The sequence below is a fragment of the Corvus brachyrhynchos genome, unplaced genomic scaffold (assembly GCF_000691975.1).
Source record: "Corvus brachyrhynchos isolate BGI_N302 unplaced genomic scaffold, ASM69197v1 scaffold331, whole genome shotgun sequence".
NCBI lineage: Eukaryota > Metazoa > Chordata > Aves > Passeriformes > Corvidae > Corvus > Corvus brachyrhynchos.
Window position 1 is genome coordinate 3,248,370 of NW_008237229.1, and position 25,643 is coordinate 3,274,012.

General features: G+C 37.2%; 1 long non-coding RNA gene across 1 annotated transcript; it reads right to left on the minus strand.

Moving 5' to 3' along the window:
* Positions 1 to 22,048, minus strand: LOC108445488. The gene is made up of 3 exons (XR_001860366.1): positions 21,296 to 22,048; positions 8,596 to 8,682; positions 1 to 7,469 (listed from the first exon to the last, which is right to left on the minus strand). It is a non-coding gene; the product is annotated as an uncharacterized LOC108445488 (long non-coding RNA).
* Between the last annotated feature and the right edge of the window lie 3,595 nt (positions 22,049 to 25,643).

The following is a 25,643-nucleotide window of genomic DNA, read 5'->3' on the forward strand; positions in this document are numbered from 1 at the left end:
TTTATTAGGAATCATTTTATTTTCATTGTTGATAACTCAGTTCACAGTACAGAGGAGATATATTTATGCCAATTGAATAGTAGATGCAGAAAGATCTTGGTGTACAATGAATTTTCAAGGAAGACTAGAATAATTCCAAGTCTGCCCACACCTCGATATATCCTGACAAAATTTTTCCTCCATAATTAGAATGACATTCAGAATAATGGCTACCATTTTCCCTGAAAACATAAACAAACAAACCTTCCCCAATTAGTTTCACAAAATGACTGAGCGAGCAGAGCTAAAGATTCCATTAGGGGCTTACTATGCTAATCTAATTAGCCTGGGAAACACTCACATATTATAGAACTGGAATCAATAAAAACTCTGAAAAGCTAGATTTACACTTCAATCACAAAAAGGATTATGCAGACATCTCACCATTCTTTTGCTTATAATTTTCATGAGCAATAAGCAGAACAAACACAATTCTTATCTAAAGGGTCACATGTAAATATGCATGACATGGTCTGAATATTCTTTGACATGAAAAATTAGCAGAATTAATTTACGAGCTTTAATGTAATCCATAAACAATTTACACACTGCATTGTTTTTTCAGTGAGGAGAAAATATATTCAGCCTCCTAAAATAATTTTGGAGCTTTTAACAAGTAGAAATTCTTCAAAATCTAGATTCCACTTCTACCAGTTATATAAGTTTATATGGAACTTATAAGAACACTCTCAGAAGTTGTGAAAGTAGTGGGAGCTCATCTTTGTGGTTTTTGCATCATAGCTTTTAGCGAAAGAAGAAACTATTATCTTTAAATAAGCAATAGAAATTTCAGAAAGTGGCTTAGTTGTTTTCAAGGACAGAGGCTCTTAAGCTATGTTCCCCACAGGTTTCAAAGTCTGAGAAATTTCCCTGAACTTTTCCATCTAGAGTGAAATCTACATTTAGTTTACAGAACAAAATGAAGTAAATCTGCATGAAGAAATACATACTTATAAACATGCAAATGCTTTAAGACTACAGTGATATTGACAAAAATTGGCATCGAAGAAGTAGCATGGCAGTGTCATTGTTGAAAAAGTTTTGCTACCGTCAAATTATGTGTCAATGTGCCCTTCATCATCACTGTAGCCACTCCACATTGCTTGTCTGGACAGCAAATCTACCTCATTCTGAAGCTTCTGTCCTCCTTTTGCCTATTATTTTGCTATGCATCAGGTAGCTTCTAGGCAGCCTAATTGTTTCTTCACACTATGTAAACCATTTAACTTCTCTGGCATCCTGCAGAAATTAAGCTCATTATGGACCCAGTGGCCCAAATGACACCACTTTCCCACAAGGTACAGCAGGGAACCGTATTAGTGGTAAAGCTCAAAGGAAAGAATATATCACCTGTGACACATGGCTGTAGAGGGAATGGAAGAAGAAAGCAATTTGTCAAATTTTATTTGTAGTGGTCAAGTGAGGTTAAAAATGGTCAAGGGTTACAAATACTGATTCAGAATCTATTGTCAGAAAAACTGACGAGGGGTTTTCTCTTTCATTATGATGCAACCTCCCTTCCTGCCTCCTGCCCTGTGAATTCCCCCCCAACACTCCGTCATCCTAAGACATCTGAAATCCTTATCCTTTAACTAATGAAATTAGTTAAACAGTAGAATAAACGTAAAAGAAAGGGGGAGAAATCCAGACGTTATTATTCAGTAGGATTTGTTGGTCAAATAAAGATCAAATTGAATGAAAGTGATAAAATTTTGCCCAGCATTTGTTTGAAAGCTAGTCTTTTTGGGTTAGAAACTGGTGTTGAATCTGAGTGTTCCAAAATGTGATTCAGAACACGATTTTCTCTAAATGTACTTGCCAGAGGTAAATGTAATAATTTATGGAGTGTGCAGGAAATGTTTTCTTCAGCTATTTGCTATTCAGAAAAGGTTTTCCTTTGCTCTTACTGTTAGGCTTTTATGCTGGCAGTCTTATTAAGGTCAAGCCCTATCAAAATATTACCTCTGGGGTCAAAAGGGTAGTGTAGTCCTTCCCAAGGCTATTACACATTTTGGTGATCAACTGCTAGAGGGCACTTAAGAGAGATCCAGAGCAGTACACCAGCCCCTGGAGAATGAAACAACATCTAGTTTTTGACAGCTTCCTGTAGCCATGAACTGGGAGATTTATGAGGTTAGATTTGATCTCTAGTCCTGTCTAAAGCCAGGTATGCTGTATGCTGCATTACTAAACAGGCTAGTAGGCAAAGCTAATATAGCTTCTTAAAGGTGAACTTGAAAGGCTACTTTTAAATCTCCAGCTGGCTAGCTAAATCCATTTTAATGCCAGCTTTGAGAATTAGGGAAATGCAATCTCGCAGGTACATTTTATTAAAGCAAATAGCTAAAGAAACACTCTGTCTACTTTCTGGTAATGTTTCTTCAGCAGCAATGGAAGGACAAGCCTAGAAAGCGTGAATTTTCATCTGTTGTTTAAAATTTCTAATGTTCTCCTGTGTTGAAAGTAGTTGGGACCATCTCTTCACCCAGTTTTGTAAGCCCTAGATCAGTATGGTCTGACTCAGCATCTTAAGCATGCTAGGAACTTCAAATACTTTTGTGCTCTTTCTGTGTTATATTACATTCATTTAAAAAATAATAAGTTGGCAGAAATCTAGTAACTTCCTCATAAAGAATAAGGTTTAAGAGACAAATTGTTAAACGACACCTTACACTTTTGTATATTATATACTGTGAAAAAAAGTAAAGATTAAAATGCATTTGAGTGCTTGAACTGCATGAAAGTCAGCTTTAGTATTTTACGGATATGATAAAACTGCTGAAGTAGCTATGAAACACCTGGTTTCATGTGTTTGACTGGAGCACAACTTTGAATTGGCCTGTAATTATTTCTAGCGCCCTAGAATCCAGTACCTGAAATCCCAGACCTCAAAGTCTGTGAATAAACCTTATGTCAGTCAAATAATAAGTGGATAACTTCATGAAAAAAGGTGCTTCTTTAAGGGAAACAGAATTATTCTGCTGTTTGCAAACAGAAGAGAAAGCAACTTCGGGAAGAAAATAAGAAGGATATTCCTGACAAACACCAAAAGATAAATCCCATAGGATTTATCCAGAAGGAAGATCTATGAGACGTGATCATACAGCAGAGAGAATAAGGCACAAGTCATACTTGTTTACAGCCCTTACTGGGTGTGTGTTGCTAGCAACCATCGTTCTTCCTGAGTGAAACCTTGCTTCATGTAGCAACCCCACTAAAACCAATAGGCATGCTAATCTGACTCTCATCAGTGCTAAACAGATCTTTGCATTTTAAAAGGCTGTAATTCACCTTTCTGTAAGTACAGACAAATGATTCAGACTTTGCCTTAGTATTTTCCTCCTCATTTCTTAATTAAGCTGAAATGCTAAAAGGCTTTCTCACTGCACTATTTTATTTCCTTGCCTTTAATTGATATTGTTTCACAGGAGATATTATCAATTATGAAGATGATAAATGACTGGGTGTCTTTCCAGAAGCTGCTTCAGCAAGCTGTCGGACATGAGATTTATTCCTGACCTTAAGGTCAGGATTAGTTTTAGCATCAAAATGCAAAACAAAACAGGAGAGTCAAACTTAGTTTACTTAGAATTGGTGCAACTTGTCAAGTATGGTAGTGTGTTGTTACTTGATAATTAGTTCAAGACAAGCTTGAAGCTGCTTCAAAGTACATTTTAAATCAGACCACACTGAAGAGTCTTTGGGGAGGCATCAGTTACAATTCAGTGGAAGAATAGGATGCTGTAAATGCTTGTTATTCAAGTATTTCCTTTCCTTATGCATGAGTTATATGGAAGCAGTAAGAGCATGTTTCTTCTTTTTCTCTCCCTTTGATGCAGATAAAAATACAAGTCAGCCAAAACACACAGTGAACTAAGAAAGGTGAAGCAAAACTCTCTGCAGACTTTAATTCAATTTCTAGGTTACCAGAGATGATGACAATAAAAATAACTCATGAGAAAATCCTGAGTATGTATATTTCTAAACTAGCATAATATGGAACTTTGAACAAGAGCAAATACAAGAAAAAGAATTTAGGGTCTCTGGGACTTTACATGCAAGTTTGAAAAAACCCTTGGGTGCTGAGTTCCTGGTCCATAAATGAGACCATGGGTGAAACAAAAAAAGCATAAAACTTAGTAAAATCTTGCTGACATTAAAAAATCAAGAAAACATTGCATTCATATTTTCTATTATGAAAGGTTTTTTTCAGTAATTTAAATGTTCAGTACCTTTAATTGCAATTTATATTATCATCAGTTTTCACTTCAAAGAATTCTATCTTTTAGATATTTCTCTTTCTCTATTATTCATCAACAGGTAGGGGAAGTTAAGGAATTGTGTATTTTACATAGGATGGGTGAGTATATATTTTGCACAGGTTTTTTTTGTCTTATTATCACCTTGAAGTAATATACTCTATTCTAGATAAATGGCAGGCTTATCCAATACTACAATCTGTCCAGTGTTATTTTTTTTGTGTGTCATTAACAAGATGTTGTAGTTTGAATTTTGATCACTCACACTAACAGTTGACTGATATATATTTTAATAGGGGCTTAGGTTCACTGAAGGACTTGTGCCTGTCTTCAGTGATCATACAGAGAACTACAGAATGGTCAAGAATGGAGAGGGTATCTGGAGGTCATTTCATCCAATTCCCCTGCTAAAACAGGTTCCCCCAGAGCTGGTTGCCCTGGACCATGTCCATCTGGATTTTAAATACCTCCAGGGATGGATACTCCACAACTTCCCTGGGCAATCTGTGCCAGGCCTTGGTCACCCTTACATTGTGAAAGTGTTTGCTAATGTTCAGAGGGAACCTCCTGTGTTTTAGTGTGCACCCATTACCTCTGGTCCTGTCACTGAGCACGCTGAAAAGAACCTGTCTTCCTTATACCTTTCCATCAAGAGATTTATATACATAATGAGAACCCCCTGAGCCTTCTCATCTCCAGGCTGAACAGTCTCAGTTCTCTCAGTCTTTTCCCATTAGACCAGTCCCCTCATGGTCTTTGTCGCCTTTTGCCAGACTCCAGTTTGTCCAAGCCTGTCATGTACTGAGGAACCCAAAACTGTGGAACACTCTGGGTGTGGCCTCACCAATGCTAAGCACAGGTGAAGATTCACCTTTCTCGATCTACTGGCAACATGTCTCCTAAAGCAGCCCGCAATACCTTTAGCCTTCTTTACTTCAAAGGTATAGTACCAGCTCCTGTTCAGCTTGGTGTCCATCAGCACACCCATGTTCTTTTCTGCAAAACTTCTTTCCAGCTGGGTAATTCCCAGCATATATACTGGTGCATGGAGGTGTTCCTCCCCAGCTGCAGAAATTTGCATTTTCCCTTGGAAATTTCCCTGTCAGCTCATTTCTTCAGCCTGGTTAGGTCTCCCTTGAGGGCAGCACAATGGTTTATCAATCATTCTTCCCAGTTTTGTAGCATAAGCAAACTTGCAGGAAGGCCTTATCCACTTGTTCTTGCTGATCTGGTGGCCTGTGGGAGACACCCACTACAATGTCACCCATACCTGTCTGTTGGAATGTCACCCATATCAAATATGAAGGCCTATGTTCCTTTTCTTTTCTGAACTGTACAGAACCCAGTCGGAGCATTTTCAGGATTTTTTTGGTGGTCCAAATCCATTTTTCCATACTTTGTTTTATTGTTCTCTGAAATTCATTGCTTTTGCTCAGCATGGCTTTTGCTCTTTGGAAGTGTAACCACTAAGAAATGGTAAAGGAACATATGCCCATCATATATTTTGCTTTTTCTAAGACATGTACTGTAATGATAGTATGTAAATTACAAGACATGATATACTGGGGACCTGAGGGGTTTACACTACAAGGCAGGTGATAAGCAACATTTTCTGCATGGTTATGGCAAAAAACCATTATGATATTCATTGGGAATGCATTAAACAGTGCTTTCCTTATGTCTGAATTCCTGCCAGAGTTAGATACCCAAGGGTAAATTAAGTGCATTTATGCCAAGAATAACGCCTCTGTGAGTTCAGTAAAACCTTCATACAAACAAGCATACCATCTATTTTTAAAAATGCTTTAAATGTCTATACATTCATGTTTGGTTATAGAATATCCAACAGGGTTCAGCAAGTGGTTGGGTATGATATTGTCACAAATTTTATACAAAAATAAAAGCAGAAAATAAATCTTTGTACTTCTACTCCTTTTTAAAACAGTGTGAATTTTTTATCTTTAGAAATAATCCCAGTGGTTTTATACAGGAGGAGGGAGATGCTACAAAGCTTGAAATGGGAAAGAACTTTATCAGAAGTGGTATTACATTATTTGCTACTATTGACAACTTCTACCATTGACCTAATCTGTGATATGAGAGTAAAAGAGAAGTGGCACAAAACTCACTATATCAAGAATATATATTGAGCTCATGAAAAGGGAAAATAAAATAAAAAAAATTATTAACCACTGAAATAAGTAAAGTAGAGATTTTCAAAGATCATTAAAAATGTTTGACTGACCACTATGCAAAGTAGGGAACAAATCTTAAGTTAGAAACTAAACTAGGTCTGTGTCCTTCCTATGCTGAGGATCTCAAGAGCTGGACACTGCACTCCAGGTGGGGTCTAATGAGAGCAGAATAGAGAGAGAGAATCCCCTCCCTCACCCTGCTGGCCACACTGCTTTTGCTGCAGCCCAGGACACAACTGGCTTTCTGGGCTGCAAGATCACACTGCCAGGTCATGTCCATCCTCTCCTCCCCCAGCACCCCCAAGGGCTGCTCTTGATCTGTTCATCCCCCAGCCTGTGTTGGTATTGGAGGTTGACCTGACCTTTGTGCAGGACCCTGCACTTGGTTAAACCTTATAGGATTCCCAGGGGTTCCCTTCTTGAGCTTGTCCAGGTTCTTCTGGATGGCATCCCATCCCTCAGGTGTGTCAACTGCACCACTCAGTGTGGTGTCATTTGTAAAGTAGTAGGGGATCCATTGTCGCCTTGTCTATGTCACTGATTAATTGAATAGCATTAATTGAATAGCACCGTACAGACTCCTGAGGGACATCATTTGTCACCAGTATTCATCGGGACATTGAGCCATCAACCACTACCTTCTGGATGCTGCTATCCTACCAATTCCTTATTCACCCATCAAATCTCTCTCTCTCCAGTTTGGAGAGACTGTGACTATGTGAAAACTCTTACAGACTTTGGGTAGATGACATCTGTAGCCCTTTCCCTGTCCAATGATGTAATCATTCCATTGTAGAAGGCCACTAGGTTGGTCAGGCAGAACTTGCCTTTGATGAAGCCATGCTGGATGTCTTGAATCACCTCCCTGTCCCTCATGGGTCTTAGCACAGGTTCTTCTGTTCCATGATTTTTCCAGTGACAGAGGTGAGGGTGACAGGTCAGTGGTTCCCAGTGGCTTCATTTCTATTATAGACAACTGAAAACATTTTCATATGTCAGATCATGTCCCAAACAACAAATTCATGCTGAAGAAAATGATAGCACATGTATGACTTGTAACACAACACAGAATACAGCATTTCTGCATTTCCTGAAAGTGTGGCACAGTAGGTGAGTATTAAGAATTTTAGATCAGTGTGTAAAAGTAGTACTTTATTGAATAGAGAATATCAGCCATGATGTAAAGCTTTCTTTAGAATGCCAAACTCCAAAGAAATTTAGAAAGCTATCTGTGTGCTTGGGAATGACACAACCCCAAGTAACAACAAAATACTCACTGAATTATTAGGCAGAAAGAAAAAAATTGGTCAGACATTATCACTATTTTTTTGTATATTGATTTCTGTAAGTTCTTCAAAGGTGGAAATGAAGTGAAATTGAATGAAATGTGTTGTATTTCTTCTTCTTTATAATTTATTAAATCCTACCTCTGGCTACTAAAAACCCACATACAGTTTTAACATGAAGCAAATATTTCTCTCTCAATATTCTCTTCTGTGAAAATAAAATTTGGGTTTATCCTTTTCAAAGCAGCAAAAAATACAGTCTTGACATGACATTTGCATTGCAATGAAAGAGTCAATGAATCTGGGGTAATGAATTAGCATTGAATTAATGCAAAAAGGTACACTTTCTCTTGCATTCTTAAATGGGAGCAAAGGAATTTATATGATCTTTCATATGATCTTTGAGGAGATCTGATCTTTGCAAAATTCTGAGATGGAATGAACTGACATTCCCTGAACTCTTTGCAGATGAGGCACTTAAAATGAAATTTAAATCTATGCTTGCCTATAAAATTATTCAGAGTTCTTTAGGTAAGTTAAACAAAAACAACATCCAACATCTCAATAAATTTATTGAAATGTCTAGAAAAACTATACTTTTAATGGAGGAAGAAATTAATGACAAAGATAGAATAGGATGCCTTTCTTTCTACATCTGGTTTTAGCTGCAGATGGATGCAAAGAATCTTTCTGAGGTGAATTATCAGAAGTGAGAATTTTTATCACACAAACAAGTGGTGATATACTGATTCTAAAGAGTAGGTAAGGCACTATGTCTGTCAGTATATTAAAGAATTTTAAAGATTTCATTCCTACCGATATGATGTGACTGATTCCGTAGTGGCTTATTCTAGGTCGTGAATTCACATCTTTTGGAGTTAGCTGAACTCACTCGAGAGAGAGCTGTAGAATAGGAAAAGCAAAGAAGAATTTTAGTCTGAGTCAACTATAAAATAAGCAGAGATGTGTAGTGATCTGGTATGGTCATGAAAGACACCACTCATACTGGGCCATAAAGGAAACAGAGACTTGTATTAGACACTTACAGTTGATAGTCATACACTTTTTACTGCTGTTTCCATAACATAGTTTTTATAGCAATCACTTTATTTTACATGATAAGTGCCCTTAAGTTCAAGTTTGGGTACAGAAACCAGTCTCTAGCACTGTCAATGCATAGTACTTGCAGCAAAACCTGAAATGGAAGAGATTTAAGTGGGTCTTTTACTTTATTTCTAGGTCTTCAAAGGGAAAATATAATCTGTTGGAAAAAATAGTGGTTCTTTTTCTTGAAGAGACATCTCCACTGCTGCTACATGTATATATACTGCATACCATTATTTTCTATTCTCTTGATAAATATATTAAAAATAATGCTTTGATGCCTTTTTATTTTTAACCATCTTTCCTCAAGGAAGTTACAGTTAACTATATAGTATATAGTACTATAAACTCTTTTGCTATTGTATGAAATGCTCTTTTTATAATTTTTTTTCTGCAAATTTGCTGCACAACTCTAATGTTTCAGACCATAGCTGTTTATGTTTAAAGAAGGGATAATAATTTTCTGTACATATCATTTATGTCTGGATACTTTGAAAACACATACCAGCAATAAATACTGCACATGGTTTCAAACTGTATGTGAGGGTGCAGGAGATAACAAATAAAACATTTTTTCTAAGGTCTATGATTCATTGTTCTACCTGATAATTGTTTATGTAAATAATATATGAGATACATGTAAACAATACGTCATGCAAGAAATGCTGAATTCAAGAAACCTTTAAAAAGAAAATCTTTCTTAAAATTATTTTGTTATCAAATTGGAAAAGGGAAAGGACAGATGATCTTATTCAGTATTTATTAATAGATGAAAGAAGACAGGAGGATCTTAGGTGTGTACCTACACAGTGTATAGCAACACAAAGTAAGTTGTCCTTATTCTATATTGTCACTTTTATCTGTGTATATAACAGTATGGCAACCCTTATTTTAGAGGAGAGAGGAGAGAGAATGAAAGAAGGTAGTAATGTTTCTTTTTCTGAGAAACCTGCATTGCTAGCTTTCCCCTGCAAGCTAAAATGGCACACTTCTAAATGTAGCAAAACAACTCAAAACAACTCAAAACAACTCCTTAAGATTTCTGCTAGATCCAATACTTAAATTACACCATTATACCTCTTTGGGAATTATATATCCAGATTTAGGAAAGAAAGTGTCATACCCCACATGGCAAAACATCACTTAACAGAACGAGAAGTTCTATGTCAATGTTTCTAAGCAGTTTAATTCTGAAGGCATAAAATCACATTAAAAAAAATAAGCTCATTATTAATTTATTAGAGGTATATGCTGTTTTCTTGGAGAGAAAAAAAATGCAAAACCCCATAAGCCAAACTTTGAATTGCACAATATGGTAAATCAAGAGCTGTCCTTTTAAACAGATGAGTCTGTCACATGCATAATTTCCATTCATAGCAACACAGACATTAATGCAGGAACAAACCCACCAAAACCCACCAGTACCTTGCTAAAAATATTTGTCCTTTATTAAGAAGTGTCCTGTTTCCTAAACTGGGTTACCACAATATTGGATATAAATCTGTGATTCCTGTTTCCTAAACTGGGTTACCACAATATTGGATATAAATCTGTGATAAAGCCTAATTTTCATACACATTCATGGTTTTGTATTAGCACCTGGGCTATGGTGGTTTTAAAGGGAGAAAAAATATTTATAAGCTTTGGATATGAGTTTATCTCTAGCTGATTTTAAATGTTTAGGAGCGAAATTATACTAAACCCCAAAAGTCATGCTCAAATACTTCCATTCAGTGAAGCAGATCTTTCAGCTGTCAGGTGTCTGCTGTCATATCTTCATGCTGTAGGAACACACTGACACAGGAAGCACTGAACAATGACTGATCTAAGTCACAAGGAATAAAAGGGATTTAGGAATTCTGCAGGTGTCAATTTAGCTTCTTAACAGATATAAAAAAAATTGATTTTGTATTACTAGAGTGGTTTCAAACACAAAATAAATCCAGTTCCTTTACTGGAATGATTTAAGGTCAAGAAAATGCATTTTTGTTTATAAGTGCCTTGGATAAGTAAGGTCTTGGTAATTTACCTTATGAAATTGGAATGGTGAAAGTGAAGGTTACCATCATGATAATGTCAAAAGTGGTTTTCTTAGGAATAAGGCTGTCTCCTTGGTCACTTAATTTTCCAGAACATTCTGATTTGGTAATGTGTCACTAGAGGGTGCTGCAAAGTTGTTTTCTGATGTATTATATAGATAACTAGTATTTATTTTAATGTTTGTAGAAAATACAGGTCCAAACTTCCAGGATAGAAAATCTCTATGAAGTACTGATAAGCTATCACTGGCTGATAGGCTTGAATGTCATCATCTGCAAGAAAGGTAGAAAAATTTTTGAGTTTAAATGAGGGACCCAAAACATAAGTTAATGAATAATAGTATGTTTTAGGTTTTCATTATATGCATTAGAAGGGGCCTTGATTAGGACACCTTTGCACAATTTTATAATAGTTCAAATTTATTTCAAGCATGTCTTCTGACCATTAGCATGCCATTATGTTTAGTCAAGATTAATTAAGACAGTAAGGACTGTACTTTTCTGGAAAGACTGAAGTAAAACATTGTTCTTTAATATAATGTGAGGACTAGGTCTTTTTTTCTGTTTTGTTTTTTTTTATTGTTGTTACAAAGACTTCTAAATGGAAACAACAACCCGATAGAAGAAATAGTGTGTGGTATGGTGTTGGCTGAATTGTGTATAAATAATACAAATCACAGCCTACACTTCTGAACTATCGTGTGTACTTATGACCTCTAAGAGATGGTGGAAAACATTGTGACTTTACCGAATCACTAAATTAGTGAGGGGCACCTGCAATATCTAGACTTCTGGCAGATTTAAGACACTGGAGAAATAATAGAGAAAACAGCTACCAATTAAAAGCCTCCAATTAAAAAAAAAAGTAAGATAATGAGCACTGAAGAGTGATACAGGAGTATGTGTGATTAATGTATTAGTATGGGTGTCATAATTTCAGCCAAATGCAGTTCAGATGTGATAGCAGTACATGGTGGTGAAGGATTATAAAAGAAGCCCATCTTATTCACGTACATCCACTTTGCTTTTGTTTGATAACTTTGTTCCCCGAGCTTTCCCTTACTTGTGATAACTTTATTAAAATCAATTTCCAGTGCATTTACAAACCACTTATTATATGCCCAGTAACAAACTGTGTTTACAGATACTGTTTTTGAACTTAAAGGGACTAGTACAAGACACCATAATGTATTTGGAGACCTGTAAATCCCCAGGACCTGCTGCTGGCACAGCAGTGCGAGCTACTGCCCCTGCTTGCAACCCTTCAGCGCCGCTGGAACCATGACACAAAGGTTTCCACCTGTGGGAGCAGTGTCTCTCATCAAGGAATGAGCCACCTTGCCCACAGGAGGGCTGACATGGTTGTGAAGTGCACAGATTTAACACGTTGCTTGGAAAACATTTTCAGGAACTGTCTTTTTGACTGCACAGGCATTTTCAGGGAGCTGTGGGTTCCCTTGGCCTGTCCTCTGCCATGGAGCAGCTGCTGTATATTGGTGTAGTAGTGTGCCACAGATGAAAAGCTGCTCTGTGTGAAGCTCAGGCCCCATGAGCTAGCTGGCTGCTGGCTTCTGCTGAGAAGCTTCCCCTGCTGCTGTGGCTTGCATGCTACCCTTCCTCCAGCACCTTCGGTTGCCCACAGAATTCTGACTTTCCTCAGAGGTAATTCTCTTTACTTTCCCTGTCAAGCTCAGATGCACTTTTCTATCAGGCAACAAAAGAATGCAATGAGAACCTTTGCACACTATTCCATGTAACTGTTGGACGGATTCTAGGAGCTCCTCACAATGCTTTTCAGTCCTTTAGGGCTTTGAAAACAGCATGAAAGTGCTAGAAATAGGGTGGAGGTGAATATTCTCAGCAAGGTCACAAAAATGATCTAGTTGTTATTGACATTTTTGCCTCTTACAGCCACCCATCTAAGAATAGAATGAAATCCTTGTCATTTATCTCCCTCAGTGGATCCTAACCCTGTCACAAACTGAAAATTATTTCCTTTCCACAATAGATAGTGCTATATCTGAGCAGTAGTTAGTAGTTACTGTGTCAGTGCAAAGCAATAGGCAACTCTGATAAGCAGCTTATTGACACAGTACATGGTAATTTCTCAGCTGGAACAATTGTGTCAATACACACTTGGGAAATTTGTTATTCATGGAAATGCTATTAGTAAATGATAAGTCATTATGGAGAGACCTCTAGTCCATAGGTTTGCACATGTACTGCCATGGTCTGCTTTAGCAGTGAATTGATACATTCAGAAATAAATATTTTAAGCTATTAATATATTATACTTAATGTTAATGATAAATAAGCATCCCCAAAACAACAGGAAGAAACATAGCACTTTGGAGCTTTAAAGCTTAGCTCTTACTGCTAAATTAATAGAGAAAATAAAAGCAGTCACTAATCCTAGTTACCCATAAACAGCTGTAACGTTTGTGGATTTCCCTTTCAAAGCATTTGAGCTACAGTGGTGGTGAAAAAACATCCACAGAGTGTCTTCATTTTTAACTGTAGTCTTCTATAACTTCATAATATCTAAACCAATTTAAACCTGTATTAATAAAAATGCTTTGAACTGAGACCTTGCATGTCAACTTGCAACACAGAAAGAATTTTTACTGTCAAGTTATGATCCTCTAAATTAGAAGTTGCTTTATAATTGAAATGCTGACACAGTCTTCTAATTGTAGAGGTGTTGGCAGGTGCTGCTATGCTAGCATTATATTAGCAACTTTTGCATGTGAATCTTGTTCATTAAAGGTTATGCTTATATCATATGCATACAGATTATAGGCTGTAGAATGACAGCTGTGTAAAATCAGTCAAATTAAAACACACACTATAGATGAAAACAGTCACATATTAAACAGATTAAATTAGTATCCATCAAAATTTCTTTCACTTTAAAATTATGTATGGAAAATATTTTTAGAGCTACCTGCTTAAAAGTAAAATAGTTTATGTGATGGTTTCCGATACAGCATTAATCGTTAAGGGAAAATAAAAATATGTCTTCTCCTTTAACTAAACATTAAATTAGCTCAACTATAACAGTAGTCTGAATTGCAAGTGAATAGAGCATGGATCTAATTGCTGTAGTGTTCCAGCCCTCCAAGCAGTGCAGATGTTATCCAAATAGATTTGTGTTCATTTTCAGATTGTAAAATCTGGTCCTTTTTGCAAAACCAGAATGGATACCAACATGCATGTGTCCAGAGTTTAAAAAAAAAAAAAAAATTCCCCTATATCTGGTTACTAGAAAAACCTTCCAAAGCACAGGCTTGTTTTGAGCAGTGTTAGTGACTGATCCACACCAAAACTCTTGATCAAAAGGTAGTAGACTTAGATAAAATTTGGATCTAAATCTCACTGAGCTGCTGGTTTCACTGAGGGTTTTTGTGTGTGCATATTGAGAATGTTTGGGCTGTGAAGTACCCGTGTGCTATGTTGGTACAAATGTGTTTGTAAGCCTTTTCTATGCTGTCTCCATCCTGCAGAAAATCATGGTCCCAGTGTGGAAATTGCCGATACGTTCTGCTGGTGTGTTAGCTTCTTTCTTTCTCTGTCTAATGATAATTTACCATGTAAGTCCCTTAGGGATGAGACCTGTGGTAGATGTTGAAATAAAAAAAATCATCCGAGTTTTGAAAATTGTGAGGGTCCTTTCAGCTGTCTCATGTTTCCATACGCCTTCAGTGGGGAATTCCTGCTATTCAGGGTTACAATGCAGATGGCTAGTAGATTTAATTATTTAAAATACAAACAAAACTATAACCAAATTAAAAAAGAAATATTTAAACATTTTAAACGTTTAATTTCCTTTTTTCTTCTTTTCTTTTTTTTTTTTTTAAGAAGGTAGTCAATTTGATGTTAAAAACATGTATTTGTTAATCTGGTTCTGTGGTATTAGCTTATCCTTTTTACATGGAAAACACACATTCATCAAGTCACCTCCCACCAGTATATGTAAAATCATTGTTATTTTTAGTGGATATTATTTTAAGTAGATATCATAACTCTAATTCCATGTATATTTTATTTGACAAGGAGGCGGAAAAAAGATGCAAGGATAAAAATACTATTTCATGGAAATATTTCAGTGTTATCTATTGCAAGAAGTTGCATTCCTTATTCGTCCCATCTACCTCTATCCTATCTATTCCTTATCTATACCTATCTTTACTGCTTGCTGAATTACATAGATTTACATCTCAGTTTGACCCCAAGTACATTTGCATACAGTAGTTCATTCCTATATTCAGGCATGCAGATAAAATTATGAATTAGCATGTCGTGAGATTATTTGCTTAATTCCTAACCCAGCTTGTCTGCTGCTGTCATGCTCCATAATTTTTTTTGTCTAGTCACTTTTTTCTCTTTTGTGATTCATCAGGGTATTGGACCACATGGACATGATTGCCTTAAATTTTTGTTTGAAATTTTGAGACAAATCACTGATGTCTTTGTATAAATTCTCAACATAAAATGTCAACTAATCTCTTATTGATATAATTGTTTAAAAAAAGCCAAAATTTTAATAATGGAGTTCTCTTATTTGGCAACTGCATCAGAATTCTTTTTTCACTGAGACAAAGTTTTATACAGAACTACTTGTTTGGGAATTTTTTAGGTACAGTCAAAGCTTAGGCACTTTTTTCTTTGGATAACAAGCACATATTAGAAAAAAAGAACAGAGAGAAGACAGCTGGATACATTTTCTATTCTTGTTCTATTTCTCTCACATTGTATTTAAGAGGAGTGATTAAGAAAGATCCTGCAGCATTCTTTCTTCTCTTGCTATGGTAAAGTGGCTCCTCAGACAGCAGACTGCAAAAATACTTTCAAAACTTGTCTCCAATTGAATCCGTGGAGAGAATTGAAAAAAAAATTGACTTAATACTAGTTATTATTATAGTTTAGGAAAAAAGTGTGCTATGAGTAATTTTCTTATTAAGAAGAGTCTCGGAGCCTGACACAGTTACTGGAAGGATGCATGCATTGTCAGGAAACATAGAAGACAGGCACATTTTTGAGGTTGAATTAGTATTTTCTCCTTTATCAAAAGAAGTACAGGACAGAACAGGTGAGCCAGTTATAATGCCTTTATAAATTGCTCAAGTATCTGCTGCCAGACTGCTATAAGTAACTGTGAATTAGATAGAGAAATAAATGAACACACAAAGCACTTGCTTTAAAAGCCTGCATTAACCATAAATAAATAAGGTTTTTCAACCAAGCAGTAATTACATATTTGCTCTACTCAGTGTCTCAGACTTTTTCCACTGCACTTACAGTTGCAGAGCTGGGGCTTTACCTGCAGAAGTGCATGGTTTTCCTCGCTTGTAACTGAAAAAGGCTTTAAAATTGATATTTTTATAACAAAATAAGATATGATAAGAGGATAAGATAAGAAAACAGAGATATCAGAACACTCACAAAAATCTTATTGTTCTGAGCATACAGAAATGCCAATTTGATTTCACCTCTGCCACCTGGGGGAAGCAGATTTTGCAAGACTTTACAATTACTATCATTATGATTATTATTACTTCTCCTTCCTCTACTACTACTACTGCTACTACTACTATTAAACAGATTTGTTAAAGTGACATATCACGCTGTTTATAAATGTCTACAAATCTAAAGCAAACAAAACTAAAAGGAAAATTACTTCTTTTACAGAGAGCACAAACCTTAACCATGTGCTACTGAAACAGATCACATAATTTCAAGTCAAAAAAAGGAAACTGACTGAAGTAAAAATGTCAGCATTAATCCATTAAAATATCACCATCATCTGATGCTGTTTTGTGCCTCAAAAATGTGTTAGAAAACCTTTAAATTGTGAGTAAAATTACTATGGACTGCACCTAGGTAATACTGCGTTCATAGGTGAATAAAACTGTTGCCACCTAAAGAGCAACAGTAGATTGGCATGAGCGAAATGACCTTATATGTGTATATATATACATACATATATATGGGTAAGTATGTGTGTAAACATACCTGTATATATATATAAAGACATGAAAATATAGATATTCTTTTATCATACAGATGAGTTTCCCCCTTTTATAAACCCAATACCATTCTTTTCTCTTAAATATTTAGATCTGTCAAAGCTATTCTTCCACAACATTAAAGAAAAAATGTTTTGTGCCATGATATAATGATGGTTTAGCAGGAAAAACCTCTGTTGAAGGCAGAACAGTAAAGCCCTTCAATTCAAGGCAGGGATGACTTCAGTGTTTGTGGTCTGACACTGATTTATGATTTGCAGCCTAATTTTCTTCACAGAATCATGGAATCATAAAATGGTTTGGGTGGGAAGCGACCTTAAAGATCCTGTAGTTCAAATTCGAATCCCCACTATGGATAGGGATACCTTCCACTACACCAGGTTGCTCAAAACCCTATCCAACCTGACTTTGAATATTTCCAGAGATGGGGCCTCCACAACTTCTCTGGACAACCTGTTCCAGTGCCACACACACTGAAAGTACTGTGTTTCTTCCTAATATCTAAGATAAATCTGCCCTCTTTCAGTTTGAAGCCATTCCCCCATGTCCTATCACTACATGCCCTTGTAAAAACTCCTCTCAGTTTTCTTGCAGGCTCCTTTTAGGTATTGGAAGGAGGTAATAAGACGGCCCTGGAGCAGTCTCTTCCCCACTCAATAAGCCCAGCTGTCTCAGCCTGTCTTCATGGAAGACATGCTCCACCCCTCTGATCAGTTTCATAGTCCTTATCTGCACTCACTCCAACAGGTCCATGTCCTTCCTGTGCTGGGACCCCAGAGCTGGATGCAGTGTTCCAGGTGGAGTCTCATGAGAGCAGAGCAGAGGGGCAGAATCCCCTCCCTCACCCTGCTGCCCACGCTGCTTTTGATGCAGCCCAGGACACAATTGGCTTTCTGGGCTGCAAGAATTGCTGGGTCATGCTGAGCTTCTTATCAGGCAACACCCTTAAGTCCTTCTCCTCAGGGTTGTTCTCAAGCCATTCTCCTCCCAGTCAGTCATTTGTACTTGAGATTGCCCTAACCCATGTGTAGGACCTTGCACTTGGCCTTGTTGAACCTCATTAATTTCTTAGATACCATTTCTCAAGCCTGTCAAGGTCCCTTTGGATGACATCCCTTACCTCCAGCATGTCAATTGCACCACACAGTTTGGTGTCATTGGGAAACTTGCTGGGAGTGCACTCTATCCCACTATTCCTGTCGCTGACAAAGGTGTTAAGCAGCGCTGGCCTGAAAACCTAGAAACAATTGCTTGAATCACCTTTTCTGGGGATCAGATATTTTTTTAATATACTTTCTTTAGTTTTGGCAGAAAACTAAGTTCTCTTGAGGACTAGTGCTGTGCTACACCCTGAATTACTGCCAAAGATGCAGTAATTTTTCCCTTCTGCTTAATTGTATTGTGGACGCAATCAGTCATGCAGCAAAAGCAATTACATTTTTGTTTTTATTCTATTTTCTTACTATTTTTGTTAATATCAAAGTGAATATTCTGTTTGAAAAGATCTCTCTCAAGCACGCTGTCTCTCTGAGAGCAAGTAAGCAAAACAAATCCAACGGTAATGAAATAATTCTTGGTTTTGTGGTAGGCTGCAGGGTAGAAGAAAGAGATGCATATACACAAGTACTTCATGAAAATATTTTCTTAAAGCATATTTAATAGATTTTGACTAAAATAAAAATTAGAATGATGTGTCTCCCCTCTGCAGAAAATTGCATCTGTTCAACAAAACTAAAATACCTGAATGTCAAAAATATTCAGCTGAAACATTTTATTCACATCTGCTGATAATAATGCCCCATGGGCATTCAGAAGTCTCATGACACTACTCTCAATAGGTTTGGTTCATTAGCAAAGATTTTTCCCCTTGATGCACTTTTGGCCAACATGTAACATGACTATTTTTTTAATGTACTGAGTTTTAATCTCCCAGGGGGGAAATATATCTGTTTGCTAAAAGTTGAAACTATTATTGAAAAAATTAAGTGATTTTGTAACTCAATTATTTTACATAGAAAACAACCTGCTTCTCAGGCATCTTTATTTGTAACCTTGGCATTACAAAGATCCAGTGCTAGAGAGTACAATACCAGCCAAATAATGAACCAGCAGGCTGGGATTCCAGTCTCAACTACTCCATGATATGGGTAGGTAGTGTGGAAAACTAGAATATTGGAAAATATTTTGCTTTCTCTTTCAAGAATAATCATGAGGATTGTTTTCCCACTGATTTGTAACACAGAAAAAGGCCTTAGTCCACTGAATTGAGTCCATCACAACTGGACTCGATCTTAGAGGCCTTTTCCAACCTAAATGATTCTATGATTCCATGAATACTTCATTCAAGTATACTGAAACAATTCTGTCTTCCCCACTCTATACTGTTTCACTACATACATCATTCAAAGAGTTGGAATTATTCCCTAGTTGTAAGTGATATTCTGAAACCTCTAACGGTCTGGGAAAGGTGTTGATGAGAAAAACATCACCACAGAATTCTTTGGATCACATTCAGTGATTTCTGCCCTTGACCACACTGAGTCTAAGATTAATTACACTATACTTGACAAGTCTAATTTTCTCCTGGTATAACCTGATGGAAAGTAGCGAGGATGTTTTAGTGGATAATTTGGCTATTGAATTTCTCATACATTTCTATGGTGAATGCACTTGCTAGGTGCTAAGTTTATCAAAAAACCCAGCATCTAACATGGAGAAGAGCAGTCTTGACACATTAAGTTCAAAGGATCCAACCAATCCTTATCTTAAATATCTTTTATATCTTAAAATCATATGAACTTTCATATGAGCAAGTTGTAATTTTAAAAAAATGCAGCAGGAAGAATAAAATTTAATAATTTTGATGGGCCAAATTTATCATCTCTAAATAGAGCTTACTAAAAGATTTTTTTTATTATTTTGATGTCAGAGTTCATCAAGTTCAAAAAAAGTTAAATAACTATTCTCCTTCTTAAATTCCTTGAAAAACAAGAAGTTGTGAAGTTGCACTTAGTAGTATGCAAAGGAGATAAACTCTACATTAACCGTGTAATCATGTAACCATGTAACCATGAAATCTAATTAGTAACAACCCATTCATACACCATAACTCTCAATGTGCAAGAAGAACAGTAGCTTCTGTTGATGTCTCATTATACTGTTCATCAAATTATAAATGTAATATATTTTCTCACATTTTGTATACAGTATTTTAAAGCATCTTGAACACATTACTTTGTGGGCTTGGTTGGAAGAGCTATGAATATATTTACCAAGTGGTTCATTTAATAGATTTTACAGGTTTTCAAAGTAAGATATTGAACTTTTTTTCATTATTCCTGCAGCCCTATTATGTAAAATATTGCACATCTTAACAACATTGATTTTTTTTCCTTTACTGGAATACTTTGGAGTTCAAATTAATATTAAGTAACTTTCTTTAAAGTTCTTCTTCTTTACTCTTGAGCTTAATAGGCTGAAATTGAATTTAATGGAGCAGAGAGGAGGGTGAGTGGGCAGGGACAGCACAGTCACAGTGGGTTTGGGGTGTGGAGTGATGCTGTTTGCAGCAGGACTCACATTCGGGGAGCTGGGTTTCTCCTTCCATGCTCAGTTCAGACTATTGCAATTTTTATACTTTACTTTCAAGATACAGCACCTCCTCCCTCTACTTCTTCACTGGCCTTCGTGTCTTTCTCTCATATTCTCACTCCTCCTTCTGAATGAAATTATTGAAGTGGTTTTTTCTCCCCTCTTAACTATGTTATTCCACAGGCGCTACCATTGTCGCTGATGGGCTTGGCTTTGGCCAGTGGTGGATCCAGCTGGCATTGGCTCTGAGGCAATTGTCATGAGGGAAGCTTCTAGCAGATTTCCCATGGAAGCCACCACTGTAGTAGCACCCCAATGCCAATAACCAAAACCTTGCCATGCAAACTCAGTACACACAGTTTTAACAAAAGTTGTTTTGACTACCTCTTTCCTTAGAAAGTTAGGAAAAAGACCTGCTTGTAAGACCACCTCTTGTTCCCCATGCTGCTGCACTGCAGTTTTGATCAGAAGCCCAAGCAAGCCCACACCCTCCCTATGCTACAGAACCTGAGGCTGCTGCAGGTTCTGCAAGTCCAGCCTGTTCCAGGGTCTTCCCACCCCAGGGGTCTGGCCTGTGCTGGAGTGGGGTCATCACCAACAACTGACAGACCTCTGAATCCCTGGGCAGGACACATGCAAGACAGATTTCAAAGCAGAAAATAGTGCCTGAAACAGGTTAGGGAAGGATTTCAGTTTTGGTGCTAACCATTTGATTGGAATACTCTGCTATATGCTAAAAGTGAGGAAATAAATTACCTTAGCAATTAAGTGCTCTCTCTGCTGTAATGGCAGGAGTACGAACCGGGAAACAGATCTGTTCTGTATCCACCCAAGGATTGCAGAAATCATGTGAAAATCTCAGGTACTTGAGGCAGTGCTAAGGAGTGATAACTGTATTCTTCATTGAAATGGCTTCCATTTAGCCCCATCATTTGGAGATGATGAAAAAGGAGAAAGGTAAAAGATGAATGTATCTACACAGAATGGTGAGAGTACGCATGAAAGATGATCCTACAGAGCATACCAAATATAGCTCGAAAGATCCAGGAGTTAATGAGAGTGTCAGTGGTGGTTAATGCAGTGCTCCGCATGGGATATGAATGAGGCCATACCTTCCCATGGTAAGGAAAGTGTAATTTCAAATTGTTTCTGATATCAACGTGCAGCAATTGTGAGCAAATATTGAACCCATAATGGAAATGACTGCATTTTAATTGCTGAATAAATTACATTGCATAGAATAGACAGTAATTTGCAAACACTTTGCAACTTTTTAAATGCTCAAAACCTGCCTCTGCGTCCTTTTTGGAGCAGTTCCCACTTTGCCCGGTCAGCTCTGGACGCAGGAGGCTGCGGGGGCCAGCCTCCGGAATCCGGGAGACCAGAGGTCTGGCTCGTGGGTCCTTCCACAGGACCGCGGCAATAGAGGCAGGTGGTGGAAGAAGGAGGCAGGCTCAATTGTGGATGAAATCCGGAAGGTTTATTGTGTCTCCGAACAGGGGACCCCGCCCCCCCGGGGGTGCCCAGCAATGAGCAACTCTGAACGCCCCTGCCAGGGGTTTTATGGGGGGTGGCGACAGGGGAGGGATGACAACAGCATTGAATCAGGGAAGGAGAAGGACCGGTCTGCGGGATGAGGGACACACAAGGGAACCTATCTCGGGAAAGGAAGGGAGGGATCCTCCCCCCAAGACCAATCACTCGACGCCCCTGCCAGAACTTTCCAGAAGCTTGGGAGGGGTGCCGGGGCGATTGGCAGGGGTGTGGGAGGGGACCAATAGAGAAAGCAGGGTTATGAACACGAAACCAGGAGGGTATAAACTGGGATGGTACAGTAATACGAAACCCAAAGGGGAGACCCGGACTGAACCAAACAAAACACACTCCCACAAAAACCTGCTATCTACTAAGAAAAAAGAATTCTGTTTTCTCAAAACCATGAAAAAATAATGAAAACTAGTGCTTTCCTGAAGTTGATAATTTTATTTAAAACATGAAACAAGATAATTGGAAAAAAACATATCATGATAGACACACTTTCCTCCTGCTTATCTTCTTCCTTTTCTTCAACTCCTAGCTCAGATAGTTGCAACAGTAAGGCAATTGGGATTACATCATCTGTTCTGTGCAGAACACTAAAAGTATGAGTTGCATTGCTGAATAATCAGAATTTTTCTACTAGAATGCCTATTCTGTAGTCTGAGCTAATACACTATTCTGAAAATTTAATATCTTCGCAATCATTTTAATATAGAACAGAACAAAGCTTTGCTGAAAGACGCTTACATTTAAATAAATTAGAGCAAACTAGCAAAATGCAGAGGTTGAGATACAGGGTGAATTGTGCATGAGGCAACTTTATCGAAAAAGGGTTCAAAACATGTTTTATCTCTGAATTCTTGAGGACTGAAAAGAAAATCAGCAATAAAGGGAGCAATAGAGGAAGCTAGCTTTTTCACACAGTAAGCAAACCTTTGTAAGGGCAGATCCACTGCATAATCCTTATTTACTGGAGTCTAAACTCTTGTAGGCAAATGTAAATATTCAGCACAAGAATGTGTGCACACTACAGATATTCTTTATTCCTTCAGAGCGAGGCCTCTTCAGTATAGCTCATTGTCAATGCAAGATAGCTGTCTGTGTAGAGAAAAGGAAAAACACGTTGTCCACTGTAAACTTAATCTCTTGCTCCAAAATGAAGCTTATTCTAATTTGAAACAAGTATTTCTATAGTCTTGGCATCAAGATGTTTTCATTCAATAAATATGTATAAACAAACTCCTTATTACAGATTCCACAAAGAGCTTTAATCAGGTCTCTAAATTATGGCTTTAAGAAAATCCTGTTTTTTGTGTGTGTTGAGCAGTTTTCATATTTCTTACATTTGGTAAAATCTTTAAGCAAAAAGTTCAGGTTTTCATTAAATTACTGTGACATATAGAAATACAGTAAATAAATATCCCCACTGAACATACTCAGTTCTGGGATATACAATGTGTGGCAATATTTTAAAATAAAGGATTCTCTAGTTCACTGTGTTTGTTCTGCATGTTGTCAGTGCGCTGTAGTGAGAGAGGTTTGGTATTGTAAAGTTTTAGTTAAATTAGCAGTCATTTTGCACTATGCAGTGTAAACAGCTTGAATGTAGATAAAAAAAAGGAGGGTGAGGAGGTGGGGTGGTGTTCTTTAGAGTATTATTACTCAATCATCTAAAAAGGTTGGTATGTCATATTTTGTTGTTTGATAATTATTTTGCAATGCTCTTAGCAGACATATTGCTTCCCTAGGTGGTGATTGTCTGAAGATTTCATTACAAACAGGAGCCTTCAGGGAAGAATGTTGCTTAATGAAATTAATCATTATATGGGTTTACTCTTTAATAAGGTACTTTGTAAGAGATTATTTCTAGATGGAATATATTAGTGCAGATATGCTGTTTTGACAGTCAGCACACTCTATGAGAAAGAGAGAGAGCAGGAGAAAAGAAGGCAGGAAGGAGGGAGGGAGGAAAACAGGGAGAGAATTAAAAAGAAGGTCTTCACCACACCTTTCTCTGACCCCCTTGACATGTCCTGGGAATCATTTGACCTCAGCAAACCATCTGGTTGTTGATCATGTGATAGAGGGAAGATGACTATGTGATTGCAAAGAGGGAACATGTATGGTTGGTACATTTTTGAGCTGTCTTATTGTGCCCTTCAGGTGTCAATGAACTCAGATAATCAGCAGAGAGGCTGGACTCGATACAGAGAAATTGGACTTTAGCTCCTGTTCCCATTTTATCCTTGAGAATTTTTTTTTTTTTTTTCAGAATCAGAGTGTCGTTGGTTCACTTGTCTTTTCAGAGTATTGGACTTGGAACTTCTTTCATGGTTTTTTTTTAATAGATCACTATCTATTGAGCTTGAGGTTACATGCAATTATGCAATGAAGAAAACCTTTGTTTCATAAGCAACAAAAAATAAATTAATGAATCCAAGATTTTGGATAGTTATAACTGCTTACAACACCTAAGAACTACTTCTAGTCAAGCTTCAGATCATACATTTCTGATAGATTTCCCTGAAATCTATTTTGGTTTATTTGCAAATATAGTTTACTTCCTACCCAGTGTTTTCTTAAGTGTGTTTGAACATAAGGTGATGCTTGAAGATTAAAAGAAGAACTGTCTTATAACTTTCCAGTGACTACCAGCAGTGGTATTAAATGGCTGGTGTGTCATGGATTAACATTTGAGACTTTTATAATTGGAGAATTTGATCCCTATCTTTCTGTTAACTTTCATGACTTTGTATTGTCTCCAGAGTTAGCTCTGCAGGAAAGAAAATCAGCCTATTACCCTGGGGATGAAATTAGAATTGTCCCACAAGTCAAGTGCAAACAACACTGCAAATCATCCAGGGATGATGGGGGATGATGCAGAAGCCCAAGTTTCAACTCTGTGTTCCCAGTGCCAGGTTAGTTTTCTTCAGGCCGCATTGGTAGAAGAAGACATGGCTTCTGCCTCAGTGTTGGAGCAGGAGGAGCTGTCTTTCATGTAAGACAGTCCTAACAGAAAAGGTGTGTGGTGTACTATTCCTCACTCTCTTTCCATACTTGCATATCATCTCTTAGACATAGAGTTTTGGGGTTTTTTTAGTTCAATGTGTTTCCAGAATTCACAATAAATGACCTTCTGAGGTGAAAAAATGCTACACTCCAGCAAAGAGTGTGTTATGGGTTTAACATAAAAAATAAGAAATGTAAAAACAGATAGGGCTTATGAAAGGGCATGGCATTTTACTTGGTTTTATTGTTGTGAACACAGGTTTAATTCACAGAAATTGGCTAGAGATCTATAAGCTTGTTTTTTTTCTCAAAGAACACAATCTACAGAAGAAAGGAGGAAAAAGCAATTAGTTTTGTGAGCATAAACTATAAACTATCAGATTTGCTAATTTGGACACTAGCTTCACTCTGAAGCTTAGCCAGCCTTTTATAATTTAACAAGTAGCCCTGATAATCTGCTGCATTGTGCACAATCATTTGCCATTTCTAATTAAAATTGACAAACCCCCTGAAACTTCCCCTAGACAAATGTGGCAAGTTTAGAATAGCTTCAATT